Genomic DNA, 18,651 nt, shown 5'->3' with positions numbered 1-18,651 from the left:
CCAGAAGGTCCAGCTCCTAGGCACGGGGGCCACGGGGCTCCACGCGGCTCCACTCGCTGCCCCCCTTCTGAGCACCGGCTCCTCACTCCCATTGGATGGGAACTGGCCAATGGGAGCTGGGGGGCGGTGCTTGTGGGTGAGAGCAGCGTGCGTCATGGAGCCTCCTGCTCCCCGCCCCTCGTCTAGGAGCCGGACCTGCTGGCCGCCTCCGGGGCACAGCATGGAGCCAGGACAGACAGGCAGCCTGCTTTAGCACCATTGTGTCGCTGACTAGGAGCCGCCTGAGGTAAGCCCATGGCCCCACCCTAGCCCAAACCCCCTGCCCCAGTCCTGAGCCCGCCCAAACCCAAAGCCCCCTCCTGCACCCCAAACCCCTCATCCCAGCCCCACCCCAGAGTCAGTATCCCCTCCTGCACCCCAACCCCCCAGCCCTGATCCTCCCAAACCTGGAGCCCCCTCCAGCACCCCAGAGCCCTCACCCCCACTGCACCTCAACCCCCTGCCTCAACCCACAGCCCACTCTCACATTCTGAATTCCTCAGGCCAACCCCCAAGCCTGGAGCCCCTTCCTGCACCCCAAACCCCTCATCCCCAGATGCACCCAAGAGCCCCCACTCCCATTTAGAGCCCTCACCCCCTCCCGCAACCCAACCCCTGCCCCAGCCCAGTGAAAGTGAGTGAGGTTGGGGGAGAGCGAGCCACTGAGGGAGGGTGAATGCAGTGAGCAGGGATGGGGCCTTGGGGAAGAGGCGAGGCTAGGGTGTTCAGTTTTGTGCCCATAGAAAGTTGGCAACCCTAAGTACAGAGCAGTCAGAAAATACTAGTCAGTTAAGATGGGTTTTCTACAGCTGCTTTGCTTCACTGGAGCAGAAGGAGACAGCTGAAGTATATACTCCGCTGTGTCCCACATTTCCCCACACACACATTTCCTCCTTTCTCCTGCACTCCTTGCATTCCCTCTGTGTGTACACATATCCACACACCCCACTTTTGCACTTCCTTGTGCATCCCACATTCCTCAGTGCACGCACACACACAAATTTCCCACTCTCTGCCGAAGGCCTGCCCCCCCGCCCCCCACCTACCTAGTTTACACCTTCCTACCCTTTCTCCTGAATAGATCTGGTGCACAGGGAACCTTTTAAAATAAATATTTAGGATTAATGGCAATTTTTGCCTTTAACTTTCATGATGAAGGATTTATCCATCAGAAGAGGCTGGTGTATAAAGTCCTCTGCTATCTCCCATTGAAGTTTCCACATGACTAAGATACAGCTGCCCTCAGTTTAGGAATCTTTGAAAATAGACACCCTCACTCCTTTGTTTCTACTGAGAGTGAATTTAGCAGCCATCTTTGTTAAGAGCAGCCTGTGGCCTCAGTCCCACTGAGAACAATAACAGATGACAGCCATTTTGAAATAGGGCAATTCTTCATGGAATCTCAGTACTAGACTATTTGTCATTCTCGGCAAAGAAAAACCTTTCTGTTATAAATATAATGGGGAAAAAGGCCCATAACTCTGGGGAAAAAAGACTTCAAATGTAGCCTATAAATGAGATTTCAGTGAGTTTCTAACCACAGGGGAATGCTGGAGCATTTGTATTATTCTGTTAAATAAATTCACATTTAGGAAACATTCTGACACCAAGAGCCAAATTTTTAATGACTCATTTTCAATTAAATTTTAACCCAAATTAATTAACTAATTTACTTGTAAATTCTCAGAAAATTAATTCTGTACCCAAAATCACAGTAGTTTTTCTTTAGATATGTCCACACTTTAAGATGGAGGTGTAAATTCCAGCTTGAGGAGACATACTGATGCTACTTCTGATTGAACTGGCATGCAGCCATGTCAGTGTAAGCAGCAGGAGGACTAACCTGCCCCAAGTACCTGCCTAGCCTGGATGAGTACATACTTTGCACGGCTGAAGCTATGCTCTATTTTTAATGTATTTTTCCCTGGAGCTGGGAATCACACCCCCAGCTCAAAGAGCAGACATATGCTTGGGGGTGGGGGGGATGCCTGCTTCACGTGCAAAACTCAACACAACCAGGTCAGTGTTACCAACTCTTTCAATTTTATCATGAGTCTCCTGATATTTAGAGTTTTTCTGAAAACTTAGCTGCTGGAATCAAGATATTGCATGAGAATCTCAACCTTCATTTTAAAAAATAAAACGTTTCTAGTCCTCATGATTGCAGAGAAAACAAAAACAAACAAACAAAGTGAAGTGAGTACACTCTAGAGACTCAAACCTGTAAACAAATAAAAAATAATAAGTATTTTTTGTAAAACCTCATGATATTTAAGCCAATCTCATTTGGGCAGGGGGCTGCCTCATGCTTTTTGAACACTTGCTATTGGGAATGCTGCAACCTTAATTATAGAACCTTGGGTAGTCCTTCCATAATAATGCTTTAGGTACTGTACATTATAAGGATTTTATACATCCCTCATAAGAATATGGTGTTAGAACCAAGATACCAGACTAAATGGATCTTTGATCAGTTTTAGTAAGATAATTCTTACTAAATTGTTCTCAAAATTCTCCCAAAGAATATTTCTTTTCAAAACCAATCCATGATGTAGTAAAAAAAAAAGAAAGAAAGAAAATGCTAAGTATAGGAGAACATCACTAATTTTTATAACCCAATGGGAAACTTACTGCGAGCTGCTGAATATTGAAAATTAGTAAGTGAACAAATGCAATAATAAATGTTAAAAGGATCTTACATCACAAATGGCACTTCATTAATTTCTGTTCATAATTGTAGTTGTGTTTGAATTAAAATATTCCATAAGGTGCTAGTGAAAGTAGAAGATAAATATGAAGTTGTAGAGCTTTTTCAAAATTTCTCATCATAAGACCGATCCGTATTTTAAAAATGGCTGTCAGGGAAATCCTGCATTTAAGAAAAAAAAAAATTTTTTTAGGGCCAGATTTGTAAACTGTAGAGGCTCACTTGCATATCCAAAAATAATATTTTTTACACCACCGTACAAATTGCATGCTTACATTTGTACAGCTGAATCTACGAATGGCTAGTTAACCACCATTCGGTGGGCTTAACTGCACAAATCAGACATGTTGAGTCAAAAGTATAAAAAAGTCAAATCCTGTTGGTTTCTACAATGCTAGATGCTTATGGTTTCATTAAAGAACAGACCTTTAGATTTCAGAGGCAGACTTACAGTAGGTATGGAAAGACCAGCTTGCTCACTCAGAAAAGAAAGGGACCTTTTAGGAAAAGAGTTGGCTGAGTTTCTCTGAGTATCTTTGATCTGCAGCCAGTTGGACTGAGCCTAAAATCTTACATTAGTGTTATACATTTCATATGACATTAAATTCCTCATCCTTGTCTTTTGCTGCTAAAAAATATCCTGTTCAAAAATGGAAAGGTATTAAATCTCTTTTCATAAACTTTGAAGGCATTCATCTGAACTGACAGCAAGAGCTCAGGATAATGCAATATATCCTATTTCAAAACTATCTGTTGATTTTTTACAAGCAGTTATATAAATCAGATACATATTTTTTATCTTTTTGCACTGCAATGTACAGCTAAGATAAACTTGAGTAAAAGCCTGAGACTCTCTCACTGAAGATTATATCTCATACTACTATACTGGGGCCATATTCTTCATCCTTTTAGGAGAGAGGAAATGGTATATGGATTCCAAAGGAGAGCATTTCCACATACTGAGAAAATGATAGCACTGCCTATATTTTCTCCCACATAAAGGACTTCAGGTCCAGATGCTAAAAAAAATCATAGTATTTTTCTTAAGAATAGCTTGAACCATCTAACTGAACAATATTTAAAACAAATTAGCCATGGAAAATATTTCCCTAATTTATAAACTGAAACCCGAAAGACAAAAGCGAACAAGATATTTTTCTGGGAAGTACTGGTTTTAAATGCTCTGTATAGATACTTTGAGTCCCAGACTATTGTTCATCTAATCGAGTAGAGTTTACTAGGCTGTTCTACAACTGTTTCCAAAACATGCTTTCAATATTCCAGTTAAACTTCTAAGGAGATGATATCTGGGAGAGAAAGAGAAGCAGTAGAAAACACTTGATTGTGGTACAACTTAGTGAAACCCTTTCAATACAAGATAAAGGGTACAACTGAACAGATTCTCACAGAAACTCTCACAGGACATCTGACCTTAGGAAAAGCCATACTATTGTATGACTCCCCAGGATACTAACTGAGACGTCTAGCCATGTGGATTGTCACTGCCACTGCAGAAGAGCATGGTTTGGATAGTGGCTGTTCCCTTTTCTGCACTAGGAAACCACATGGAGGGTGAACCCCAAAAAGTACCCATTGGTGGTTTTCCTCAGGATTCCAGGAAGGGCTGGGTGGGTGGGATGCACTACTATGGATACAGCACTCCTTTCCCACTTCTGCACCCCTCGGATGGGGTGTGGGGGAGGAGATCTCGCCAATTAGGGTACCCTCTGCTGACAGAACCTCTTAAGCTTTATCTGATTTTGTGTTAAAAAACTTACTGACTCACAAATTTGCCAGCCTTTCAATCTTAATGCACAAATCCCATTGTGGTACCTCCCTTCTTTGAAGGGGTTTTGTCTAAAACTCAGAACAAGTTCATCCTGAATGGGTTTTTTGTTGTTGTTGTTTTTGTGTGTGCACTGACTCAGTCAGTTTTGATTTAGCTATCCTGCACTGTGACCAACCAAGGCATTTGTGTCATCACAACTGCGCCAATAAATATGCTATTTTAACAGAGAAACTTTGCAGCCCATGAGATAGAAAATCACTTAAAAAACCCCAGGACAAAACAAAGTATGTTGTGTGATGTTGCACTCCATAATGTTTTATGGAAATATGCTTATGAGTGTAAATATGATGTAACTTGAATATGCTTTATGCAAAAGGTCCCTTGTAAGGTACCATTACAAAGCTTATAATCTACTGAGTGTATTCATCCTATTTATATGTATGTATCATTCTTGTATCTGAAGCTAGAAATATAAAGTATAACTCGGACGTCCTACTGTAATTATGCAAAGTGTGGGGCATTGATGATGGTTTAAAATCTTGATGCCTCCCATTGACTAGGACAATTGGTTGTAAATGGCTCTGTTTACTTGCAAGCCAAACAGCCCAGGAAGCATGGTGGAATCCATCTTAAACCTGGTTCTTTTCCATTTAGAAGGAGGGGTGGGGATCCAGAGAGACAAAAGATTCCCACCTTGTGCCAAAGCTATAAAATGGGGTGGAACAGATCAAAGCGGGCTGCCAGTCATGAGAAAATCCCTAGTTACTACCTGAGCTGGAACTAACAAGGACTATACCAGGGAAAGGATAGGGCCCAGACTAGGAAGGAGTCTAGTCTGTGAAAGAAGTTTATTGGAACATCTCTGAGGGTGAGATATTACCTGTATCAGTTTCTTAATGTATTAGGCTTAGACTTGTGTGTTTTTGCTTTATTTTGCTTGGTGACTTACTTTATTTTGTTTGTTATTACTTGGAACCACTTAAATCCTACTTTTTATACTTAATAAAATCACTTTTGTTTATTAATTAACCCACAGTAAGTGATTAATACCTGGGGAGCAAACAGCTGTGCATATCTCTCTACCAGTGTTATAGAGGGAGGACAATTTATGAGTTTACCCTGTATAAGCTTTATACAGAGTAAAATGGATTTATTCGGGGTTTGGACCCCATTGGGAACTGGGCGTCCGGGTGCTGGAGATAGGTGACCCGCTGAGCAGTTTTTGGTTAAAGTCTGCAGCTTTGGGGACGTGGACCAGACCTGGGTCTGTGTTGCAGCAGACTAGCACGTCTGGCTCAACAAGGATTCTGGAGTCCCAAGCTGACAGGGAAAATGTGCTCAGAGGTAGTTCCAGCACATCAGGTGACCATCCCAAGTGGATCTCTGTGACCGAACCCCTCACAAGTTGCTCTTTAGAGAATTCAGTTTTTAGAATCACACTGTAATCAGTCAATATTGTGCCAAATCCCCATGACAAACACAATTCTGAGGGATCATTATTACATGGCCACATTATCTCAGCATGGCATACTGTAGCCAACAGCTACTTATAAACCATAGCACCACTGAAATAGAAAACCAAATCAAGCTGGACTGTTTATTAGGTAAGTCCATGTTACTGTGGGCAGACATACATGGAAAAGACTGTGATTACTTCATTGCATTGTACCTACAATACATGAAATACTGATACAGATAAGTGGGACTAACTCATATGACTACAGGATACAAAACAAATACCAAAGTTAATATTGTGATTGATATAGCTTATCTTACACACAAGATAATTATTTTACATTTACAGCACATAACTTTCAACATAATGGATTCTGAAGGACTTTAGAAACTCATTCTACAAACTACAGATGCTGGATCAGATCCTGGCCCTAGTCCCCCCTGCTTTGCCCTACTCTATCCGGCCCTCTGCACTTCAGCCACCAGTGTCAGAGGCATGGATTTAAAAAGGCATGTGGCAGGCAATCTCCAGATGGTGAAATGGTTCCTGGAGGCCTATGCATCTCAGAGAAGCTCCTTGCTACCCAAGGATTGTAGGGGTTGAAAAGGTGAATAAAGCAAACTTTGCCAACACCCTTCCAAGCTCTGCTTAGCATAGCTTGATGGCAATTGAAAATTCAGAGAGAGCATACTTTATCTGGCCATTTATTCTGCCCTATAAAAAGAGAGCTCACTGTCCCCTTTCTGCCCCTTACTGTTTGTTGATCCCACTCACAATGTCATGCATAAAATCAGTTTGCAATTATGTTGTAGCAGAATTTTATCATTTGTTTGTTCTATAGTACCTACCACTCATTAGGCTGTGTGTATGAGTAACAGTAACAGCTACAGCTGGTAAAAATATTGGGAAAAATGCATTCACCAAAGCTAGCAAATTTGTATCACACTTGGTTCACAGACAATTCACAAAGGAGAAGGGAGGCTAACTTCCTTGAGTATATTATTTTTTGTAAATTGTTAGCCCATTTCTGGTTGTTCTTATTTTGTTTACAATTCTTTTCATAACAGTGGTTGTGACACTTTTCGGCATTACCAGAGGTGTCCAGTACAAATTACTATCACCTGTTCACAGCATGAGAAAGCCTTGTCTGTGGCCACCAGGCAGAAAGTCGCAGAACTCTGCCAGCTGCTGGCAGCACACATGCTCTGCTCCAGGCTCCGCGAGCCTCAGTCCTTTTCTTTGCAGGATAGCAATTTACACACCCTTCTTTAGTGCCCAGTCTTTTCCTTTCGGAGCATCCACACTGTAAACCGATCCTCTGCATCCCAGTTCACCACTTTCCTTAGCACAAAGCACTTAGACATATCTGCAAAAACAACGGGGAGTCCTTGTGGCACCTTAGAGACTAACAAATGTATTTGGGCATAAGCTTTCGTGGGCTAGAAGCTTATGCCCAAATAAATTTGTTAGTCTTTAAGGTGCCACAAGGACTCCTCGTGGTTTTTGCTGATACAGGCTAACATGGCTACCACTCTTAGACATATCTGTAATAAAACCAGACTGAAGTTTTTTTAACAGAGCTTGAGATAGAGATTTAAATAAAAGCAAGTATAAGGGATTGGAAACATAAGGTTAAACGCAAAAGAAAAACATGAAATGCAATATAAAGCCTATACTCATTAACAGGTTACTTTCCTATCTAATAAGGCATTTCTCCCTCAATCGTCAATCACTACAGCACTTGTCCAGTTCAGAAAGCTGGGATCCACCTTTCATGAGACACCCCAGCTAGCAGAGTCTCTCCTCTGTAATGGATAACAACTTGTGCCATTATTTCTGCTCTAATATTGTTCAGGCCACTGTCTGTTAGCCCAGAGAGCCCCTTCTTCAGAGAACTCTTCTGTGGTTCATTTGTCTTTGTAAAGGCACGCATCTCCCGCTGGTTCAGACAGTAAACAGGTGCGGTCTCCACAGATATCCATTGCTCTCAATGTTGATTGAGCTAGCCCTAAGACCCCACCTTGCCTCAGGTGACAAGGCTCACTTCAACAATTTTGCAGCCAATTTTCCACATTTACATATCTCAGACTATTTGCTGTGCAAACATCTCACAATAACCATGACAGTCAGCTAGTTCTTTAGCTTTCAGTAGAAACCACACATGACCTCCTTTATTACTGAGAAGTATTGAGAAGATGATGTAATACAGAGATAATATACCTGTCTAGCTATTTCTGTCGCAGTGGGCTAATGTTCCTTACTTTTGCAAGCTTGCTGTCTATGTTTTGTCTTTTGAGAACTGTACTGTACCAAGATTATGAATTTGTTACAGTAGTACATTGTATTATCTTCAGCATTCTGTTGTTGATTGGCTATCTATTACACTGCTTTAGCTAAAGCCAGACTAATTTGCGAGGAAAGGTAGTAGCCAGACAATTACAAAATAGTCTGCAAATGTCAAGTCTTCTGCAGTGACAGAGTGTAGAATGAATAAAATTCTATTACTGTGGTCTTGTGACAAAGACTGTAGTAAGAATATAAAATCAAACAACACTAGCATCATGTTGTGAAAGAGACTGATGAGAACAGAATTTATAAGCAACTTTCTTTTAAACGGCCAATAAGTTCCTGATTTCCTTCTTCCTCTTGTGTTGTAAACTGGCATCACACTTGCATCCATACTTTCCAACTAAGCAAAAAAAAAAAAAAAAAAAGCTATGACCTTTAGTTGATCCCAGTTCTATTTGTTACGAAGGGAAACACTTACACTTTGAGGAGAGTATTATGACAGTAATCTGAGCACTAATTATAAGGCTGGAAAGAAATACAGCAATTTAGCGGGACTCTAGAAGTGGAACTTGACACATTCTGTATTTCTATATTATTGCCAGCACTCCACAGAACTGGCCTTTTTGTAAATAATTAACCAGATAAAAAAAAATAACATAATTTCCGGACTTCTGCATTTGTATCACGCTAAGTCCAACAGATAAGTTCACATCACTAGGGAAAATGGTAAAGTTGTGTGAAATTTTTGCAATGAAACCAGCGAATGGCAACATCAAACTCAGCTCCTTTTGGGTCTTGTTACAAACACAAACAGGTTAATTAAAAGGTCAGCTAAGATTTATGAATGTATGGAATGAACCTGCACCCAGTTACATGTAAGCCTGGCCCAGCTCATAGTTTCTGCAGCCAAACCAGATGAGGTTAATGGTTTGTTAAGATTTTGAAATGAAACCAGGTGAATCCTTAATGGTTATGGCTATATTTCATTTTCAAATTTTTGGATTTATCAAACTAGACACTCAAAGTAAATGGGGCGGTAAGAATCTATATCAATAAAGTCAACAGAAGCCTTTCCATTTACCTCAATGGGCTTTGGATCAGGTGTATGAACCTGTGCAAAGCCAAACCTCCAAGTTTTCTCCAGCTCAAGGGAAAATATGTGAGAATTTGTTTCGTCAAATTCAGCCCTGGCATAAATGGGCGCAACTCCTATTGACTTTATTCATTGGGATATTTGCTAATGTTATAAGACTCATGAAAAAATTTATATCCTAATTCTTATCTTCTGCGTAATCTAGTTCAAACACACTGAGAGCTTTTGATGGACTTTGACTTCAGTACAAGAAAAGATGAATGTTCTCAAGTGCTGTGCTCTTCTCATGAACTATGAACTAACACTGCTGAGCAATCTGAAATATGCCAACAAGAAAAAAAAAATCTCAATTCTAAAGGGTGGTTGAATGCTGTTTAACATCAAGAGATCTGGAACAGTTCTCTCTGAGGTCCTGTGAGCTATTAGAGAGGCTCATTCATTACTTTGCCACATGAAAACGATAGGCCCTGGAATGCAGATTAACATGCAGAAGGTCCTTTTTTATACGAGAAAGTAAGGTTAATTATGAAAGAAAATAACAAGCTCAAGTCTAAAGTGGTTTTTATTTATCTCATATATAAATTGCAATTTAGTCCTTACAACCACAATGTGCAGAGTAAACTAAATTCTTTTGAAGTGATTAACTGTCCAACTACTATTGTTTCCCAGGAATGGAACACAGGTTCAAATAAGGTAGCTCTCCAATGCTAACTACTGGTGATAGCAATGAGCATTTGGTAATGAGAATCTGTGTTCAAGAAGAATTGCAGAAAGTTCCCTACATTCCAAGTACACTCTTATTCACCTGATCTGAATGTGCTGGAGGCAGTAGAGATAACTCCAGGCATCTTAATGCCTGCTGGCATGAGGTTGCACAGACTTTTAGGAGACTGAAGTCTCAGAAAAACCTCAGCCCTGAGCCGATTGTGGCTAAATATCTCCACAAGCAACAGGCTTTACATATTTGGTCCAGCAATTGAATAGTGTTTTTCTACATCAACTACTTGTTACTTGTGCTTAGTTGAGAGTAAAGTGTCCTGTGATTGCTTCTAGCAATGGGACAAAGGAGAATGGTCTAAAACAAAAATGAAGAATGGTGCCAAGATACTGGAAACCTTCACCATACTATATAACGGGTCGTGGAAAAGAAAAAAATTCTTCCATATTAACTCTGTACCATTTTCCAAACAAAATAAAACAACCCACAATTCAAGATTGATCTTTTGACATAGGTTCTTGTAACAGGGCTTGGGAGGCCTAGTGGTTAGATCAGCTGGCTCTCAGGCCTGGGCTGGGTCCTCCATCTCCACCGGGGGTCTAGAGGGGGAGTGAGGCAGCTCAGCCAGGCACCGGGAACAGCTGCTCTGGCCGGCACTTGGGCGGGGGGTGGCTCAGCCCAGCACTCTGGGGTGGGAGTGGGGGGCGGGAGAGCAGCTGGCACTGAGGCTGGCCTGGCCCAGCACTCAGGCTGGGGAGCGGAAGCGGCTTGGCCCGGCTCAGGGGCTGGCCTGGCTTGGCTCGGCAGGAGCGGCTTGGCACAGCAGGAGCAGCCTGGCCTGGCGCTCAGCGTGGTGCTGGGGCTGAGGGGGCTGGCTCAGGGGCTGGGGTGGGCGAGCTGGCGCTCCTCTGATTGCAGAGGGGAGCCTCGGGCGGAAGGCGCAGGGCTGGCGGGCTAGCCTCCCCAAAGTGGGGGTTTACCCGCTGCCCATGGCTACGGTAGAGAAAACTCTGGCAGTAGGGAGGCAGCAGGACTTTACACTGTTAAAAATAGCAGCATAAAAACCGGAAGCACTGCTTGGCCATGTAGAGCGCCATCCAAAGTATATAACCTAAGGTTTCAGGTGTGTATGGCACTTCATTCCATTTGCCTAAGGCCTGGTCTACACTACAGAGTTTGGCCGATGCAAGGCAGCTTACGTCAACCTAACTATTTAAGTGTCTACACTAAAATTTTGCTCCTGCCAATGTAACTGCTCCCCACTACACTGACTTAATAACTCCACCTCCATGAGAGTCAATGTTGATGTAGTTAGATCAATGAGGTATTAGTGTAGACACTGTGTCTCTTAGATTGAGTGTTGCTGGCTTTCAGAAGCCACCCCACAAATCCCCATACTGACAGTACAATCACTACAAGCGCTCCTGGTAAAGACCCGCACCACCAACACAAGGAGAAAAGTGTAGACATGCACATGTGATATAATTACTTCCGTAGCTGACTTAATTTAGGTCAACTTAATTTTGTAGTGTAGACATGCCCTAAGTCATGCTTCACGATCTACACTGTTATTTATACCTGTGCTAGCTGGGCATGCCATGTCTGTTGTCTACACACAGCCATGAGTTTAGATAAAGCCTTACTGTTATTTACAACAACATACTATAAAAAGAGTGTTTCAATTAATACAAAATAGACAAAAAATGTATGTAGTTCCCTATTTCTTAGGGTAAAACGCCAGAGCTAGTAAGCTTTAGAGGAAGAAAATGAGGGGAAAGGGGAAAAATACAGGAGGCTGACAAAATTTACATTTGTCAATTTCATAAAAGTCTTAAAGTTGTAGTTTATTTACATTATATTGCTAGGAATGGTGTTAAATTCATTAAATGTAACTGAATATATATGGAAGTATACATGACTATGTGAAATATATACCACAGGGACTATGACTCACCCTGATTTAATGGTCTGTGGGCTCTGATTGGGTAAGTAAGGTCAAAGTGGACAGAGAGAGAATAGGGATTGTATTGAGTGATGTGTTGCTCTAGGGTCAGCAAGAGGTTACCGTGCATTGTCTTCGATTACAATGAAATTGACAATGTTATTTAGCTACCATATATTTACTTCTTGGCATCTATGCTGAGACTACCATTAAAAACACATATGAATATTGTCACAGGCTAGGTAAATCTCATCATGGGTTGAGTTAAAACCTCTTCAATCTGTAATGGGGTGTTCACTCCACATGTGCCCTGAAAGGGTTGAGGCAGACTGAGAGGGGGGCTAATTAACCCAACAGGCCACAGCTGAAGTAAATCAGATGACTAAGAAATCCCCTGTTTGAATGAGGAAGCCCAGCTGAGGAGGAACAAGCTGGGCTGGGATTATAAAGGCAGGAAATTAGCAGTAGAGGTGGGCTTCTGGGAAAGTCAGCAGTCATTCTCTTGGAGAAGGGAGATGTGGTTGGGCTGGCAAACCCTGGGTGGCTAGGACAGGACTCAGGAAAAGGCAGTAAGGTCTAAAAGGGAAGAGTCTTGACTGCTGGTTAAAGGGTCCCTGAGCTGGAATCCAGAGTAGAGGGTGGGTCTGGGTTCCCCTGCCAGCCACTGAGGGAGTGGCCCTACAAAGCAGTGAATGGTAAGACTACCTAGGTCTGCTGGTGGAAAGCCTTTGATACCCCAGAAGGGGAAAAGACAGAGTATAAACCATTTGGTGACCTGCCAGAGGGCCAAGTCATGAAGCGATAGCAGTGGTTCCTAGAGATAGGAGCTGCAGATCTGGAGAGAGAGAGCAGGAGAGGTGGTATGCAACTGCAGGAAGGGGTGTTAACCTCACGAGTTATTCCCCAGAGTGATCAAGAGGAAGTTCCACCCTGGCAGTAAGTAGAGCACTCCATCACCTAAAACAAAGCCCAATAGAATCTCCACAGAAACTATCACCTGCTGAGCGGGGGAGGTTTGACTGGGTATTGTGAGCAGATGTGAATGTGTGGGGAGGGAAACATACAGAAACTGAGAAGAGCCTGAGTAGAGAGACCAGCTGAAGGAGCAGCTGAAAGTGTGTGGTTGATCCAGAAAGAATCCTGAGGAAAGGTTTCTGGGTTGGGGTGCAGGCTTAAGAGACTGAGCAAAATCAGCTGTTTCCTGCTATTTGATTCCCTCTGCATTCAGAGACACAAGACTTTATACATTCTTTGTAAATCAAAACTGCAGCAAAGAAATGCCTATCACCAATTTATACTCCCAACTAGAACACCCATGGGGCCCCAGGCTTTGACTAGCTGCTCGGATTGAAAAGGAGCAACATTGGTGTTAACAGTGGAATTTAAACCTGTGCTTCCAAGGGAGACTACGAGCTGATAGTGCTGTTGAACCCAAATGCAAAAAATAATGGAGGTGCTTTGCAGAAATCAAAAATAGCCGGCAGGATTTAAAACAAAACCTAAAAGAGGAACTGGAGACTTCACAAAAGGAATTAAGACAAGACCGAAACCAAGAACTGGAATTGTCCCTGGAATGGCTGAGATAGTTTGCAGGCTGAGATGAGATGCCTGTTGGATTGATAAGGTGACCAGCAAGCTGACTGCCATAGATCAGAGGTTTTTCCACAAAATGGCAGAGACCAAGCAAGCTTTAGCCCTTCTGGTACTTGTCAACTGAGATGAGCTGCAGCAAGGTCTTACAGAGCTATGAACCCTGCTATAGAAGGAAATCAAAGGGTCACTGACCACAGTGGGAGCGTGCAGTTAGTTACTCAGGGCCTGCTGCTACATACCTGCCATTTGGACTTCATTACATTGTGTTCAGACTGTTGCTGACTTAGCTGGTTCATGGTCTTGTTTCATTTTCCTCATGTTTTGGGATATCTGTTTTAGAGTACATCAGAGCATAACAGGAAGGGAGCCACCTGGATGAGGAACTGTGTCACCCAGAGGACTTGGTTAAGTCTGGACATTTACTTAGTTTTCTACCCTGTTTATAACACACACCAGCCCAGAGGGAGTATTTGGGCTGTCCCAAGTCAAATAACGCAAAAGCTTTGAAGGAAAAACTCTGAGGGGCTTATTTGGCCCAGTTCAGTATTATAGGTTAAACAACTGGCTGGAAGCATGGACAGAAAGGGCTGTTACTAGCAGCTAACTTGGGTGGCCCAGCTCTGATTGTGCTGCAGAATTTACTCCTAGAAAAGAGAGTTATCTGGACCTGGGACAAATGTTACACATGCAGTTTGGAGCTAGCCATCAATCCGAGCTGGCCAGGGTCCAGCTAAGAGCTAGAAGAGGAGCGAAACAATAAATCCCACCTGAACTAGCAGACGGTCTGTGGAGACTCATGTTCCTGGCATATCTGGATACCACTGAGACCTTCCAGGATAGACTGGCAATGGACCGATTTATAGAAACTCAGTTGGATTTGAGCATGAGCTTTCGTGAGCTACAGCTCACTTCATCGGATGCATAGCATATCGTGGAAACTGCAGATTCCACGATATGCTATGCATCCGATGAAGTGAGCTGTAGCTCACGAAAGCTCATGCTCAAATAAACTGGTTAGTCTCTAAGGTGCCACAAGTACTCCTTTTCTTTTTACGAATACAGACTAACACGGCTGTTACTCTGAAACCTGTCAGTTGGATTTGTACTTAAAAAATCAAGATCTGCAAAAGGATGCCAAAGACATTCTGAGATGCTGTGGGATTTGCCACAGAACTTAAATCTTTACTTGCAACAGTTCACCAGAAAAGGAAGCAACTGCTAGTGAGGAAGATAGAAGTGGATCACCATAAGCCCTGCAAGTACAGCTCTGTGTCTAATATGTATGATGAAAGAGGGGATTCTAATCTGGTTCATGACCGCACTGAACTATTGGAACAAATGGCACATTTGGTTTTAAAATAAGGGAAACTGGCAATAATGCAAAAATTAAAGGACATAGTTCAACTAAATACTGGTACTGTGACAAAACTGGCCACAGAAATGAGGATTGTTATAAATTTAAGGTGGACCTCTCTTCCAGTTTAGGAAACAGTGGGACACCAAGGTGAAAGGGCAAAACTTTGAGGTACAAGGATCAGCCCCACACATTTTGTTTAGATGTAGGCAGTAAAACAACAGTAGGAATTGGGCTAGTGAGTGTGCAACAGTATCTGTGATGTGTATATGGATAACTGACATGGATTCAAACATAACAGGTTATTAGATCAGACATGCTAAAAAGGCTAGGGAACGGGGGATCCCAAACTTAACCGACTAATTGGTCTCAAACGGAGACAATGACTGGGACATGGGCACCTGTCCAAAAATTGCGTTTGAAGATTGGACTTCTGAAATTCAAGCAAGAAGTCTGGGTGGCTGAAATAGTAGATGAGCTAATAATTGGCTTGAATTTCATTATGGCTAATAACTGAGTGATCAGTGCCAGGAAAGGTGTCTTACAAATTCAGTCTATGGAAATTTCTTTAAAGATGATTTGTAGGAAATTAGTTTGCAGTGAACGAATTGTCTTGTCCCTGGGGGCAGAAACCATTATAACAACTACATGCAGTAGTAGCTTTCCAGCAAAGGAAGGATGGGAGTCATTGAAACCTGTTTGGAGACCCAGGGTCTCGGGGAAATCTTAGCTGCTAAGACTGTGGATCTGAAACAAGAACTGATCCCTGTTCGTTTTCTGAATGTCTCTGACAAGGAGGAAATAGTAAGACAATGGGACTGCAGTAGTGAAATGTGAACTGGTGAAACTGGTAAATACTGGTGTAGGGGGAAAAAAACACCTATAAGGGGGTAGTGAGTGAAGGTGAGCTCCCAGAGCTTCTGTTGGACCTGTTCCAGCACAGTGCTGTATATTGAAATGGGGAACAGCAGAACAGCCTTTCTGATTAGGAATCGGTTCTTCTCTCAGTCCAACAAAGCCATAGGTTGTACTTCACTGGTCCAGTAAGAGATTGATAGTGGGGGACGCCAACCCATGAAGCAGCCACTTCACTGGTTATCAATAGCCCCCCCCAAAAAAAAGAAAAAAAAGGAAGAGGCATTACAGACTATTGAGGAAGCATATCAGAAAGGCATTATTGAGCCTTAGCTCTTCCCATAGTTCTGGTTAAGAAAGGATGGCAGCACCAGATTCTGTGTGGACTATTAAAAAAAAATAAAATTAAGTCACTTTAAAGGATTCTTAACCATTACCACCAATGGATACCATGGATGCTGTAGCAGGTTCAGTCTGGTTTTCCATACTGGATCTTAAAAGTGGGTTGTGGAAGTGGCTGCGAAAGACTAAAGGACAAGGCTTGTGGCAATTTAAAGTGATGGCTTGTGGCTTGTCTAATGCACCAGCCACATCTGAGAGGCTCATGGAGAGGGTATTACATCGTAAGCCCCTCTCAGCCTACCTGTTACAGTTAGATGATTGCCTGGCACTTGCTAAAACATTTGAGCAGGAACTAAAACTTTTATAAGTGGTCTGTGATAAGCTGAAGGTGGCCAGTTTGAAATGGAACCCAAAGAAATGTGAGTTGTTCCAACAAGACATAATCTACCTTGGGTAAAAAATTAGTGAGGAGGGAATTTCCACTGATCAAAAGAAAATTGGGGCTATACAGAGCTGGCCAACTCATTCAGATGTGCAGAGTTTTATAGGGCTCTGCTCCTATTATAGAAGGTTCATTGTCGATTTGCCAATGTTGCAAAACCATTGCACAGGCTGGATGAGAAAGGGAAACCATTTCAGTGGTCAGCAGAGTGTGATGAAGCATTTTCAGAGCTGAAGGCAGCTCTGGAGACTGCTCCTAGTTTGGCCTATCGATGTTTCAAAACCCCTTTCATATTGGACACAGACGCAGTGCTTATGGTTTGGGGGAATTATTGACACAAGAACACAAGGGACTTATTATAGAAAAAGTCCAAATTCCCTTGGGAGAAATTGCACCACCCAAGAGGAACTCTTAGCAGTGGTAAAATCTATAGAACATTTTAATCACTATGTGTATAGGAGGACACATCTGGTCAGGACAGACCATGCTTCCCTGCAATGGCTCTTTAGATTTAGAAATCCTGAGGGACAGCTTGCCAGATGGTTGGAGAAACTGCAGTGCTGTGATTTTTCAATCATTCGCAGGCCTGGCCATAAGCATGGTAATGCTGGTGCCTTGTTCAGACAACCTCAGTGGGAAGCTAATTGCAAACACTGCCCCCAGCAGGAGAACAAGGAATTAGTTGCTGAAGGGAACGGGTGTGCCTCCCTCCCTGTAATTTTCAGAAGTGCCCATGTTCCTCGTTCATCCACTGGAACCATGGGGAGGGAGTAGCCGAAATGGATCCCAGAGTAACTAAAAACTTCCGCAAGAGAGGATCCTGATATCAGGATAGTGTGTGTGATCAGAAAATCATCTGGCAAATACAGGCACCCTAGAATGTGGAGTCCCTTCACAACACCACAGTAAAAGCTTTCTGGTCACAGCGGGGAAGCTTGATGTTAAATTTGAAATATTGTGTAGGAGATGGGAGAAACCAATAGTGGTACAGATACCAGCTGGTTGTACCAGACACACTGAAAAAGGAGGTGTTGAGGTTGTCATGCTCTTAAAACTGCTGGATGTTTTGGGATTGCAAAAATCATCACCAAGCTAAGGAAGAATTTCTATTGGGTAAAATGCAAGCAGGACGTATAAAGTTGGTTCAAGGAATGTGATGCCTGTGTTGCAAAGAAGGGTCCCCCTAAAACTGGGGGGTTTATGTGGGTACACCGATGGAGTGCATTGATATTAATACTCTCATACCCTTGCCCCAAGACTGAGGCTGGCAATCACTTCTTGCTGGTCACTAAGGACTACTTCACAAAATGGCCTGAGGCTTACCCAGTAAAGAAATCAAGAGGCTCTGACAGTATCAGGGATCCTAGTGAATGAATTCTTCACCAAAATTAGGGTCCCTGGTGAGTTACAGATCAAGAGAGAAACTCTGAATTCAAAGTGTTTCAACAGGTGTGAGAGATTCTAGGGATCCACAAAACTCTCACCACCCCTGCACACCCTCATCTGATGGAATGGTAGAAAGGTTCAGTAGGGCTCTGGGGGTTCAGCTGGCTACCTTTGTAGAACAGCATCAAAGGGACTGGGGCCAGAATAGCCCATTCCTTTTGATGGCTTATCAAACAGCAGTGTACCCAGCTCTCATGTTTGCACATAAGCTAAGGACACCAGAAAACCCCTTGTATGGAGTTTCAGAAGAACTAAGGGAATTGAACTTTTTGGGTTTACGTTAAAACCTACTCTCGAACATTTTAAAAAAAAAGTTCATACCTTTGCTATGGAAAATATGAGGATAGTCTTTGACAAAATAAAAAGACTATAATGTAAGGTCATATTGGGGTAACTTTTAAAAGAGGGGACCTGGTCTGGTTCCACAATCCTGGAAAAAAGGATAGGAGTCTTAAACTGGATAAACTGTGGGAGGGGCCCTTTACAGTAGTAACTCTAATAAACAAAGTGGTGTACAGGGTACAGTTGGATTCCAGAACTAAACCCAAAGTTATCCATAAATACCAACTGAGAAGGCATCACAGGG

At 42.6% G+C, this 18,651-nt stretch overlaps 1 protein-coding gene across 1 annotated transcript in view; it reads right to left on the bottom strand.

The window, feature by feature from the left end:
* Positions 1-18,651, bottom strand: part of DLC1 (DLC1 Rho GTPase activating protein) — a 356,025-nt gene that overhangs the window by 276,049 nt on the left and 61,325 nt on the right. The gene's annotated exons all lie outside the window — the stretch shown is intronic.

The sequence above is a fragment of the Chelonia mydas genome, chromosome 4 (genome assembly GCF_015237465.2).
Source record: "Chelonia mydas isolate rCheMyd1 chromosome 4, rCheMyd1.pri.v2, whole genome shotgun sequence".
Taxonomy (NCBI): Eukaryota; Metazoa; Chordata; order Testudines; family Cheloniidae; genus Chelonia; species Chelonia mydas.
Note: the sequence above shows the minus strand (reverse complement) of the source record. Positions and strands in the feature narration are given on the sequence as shown.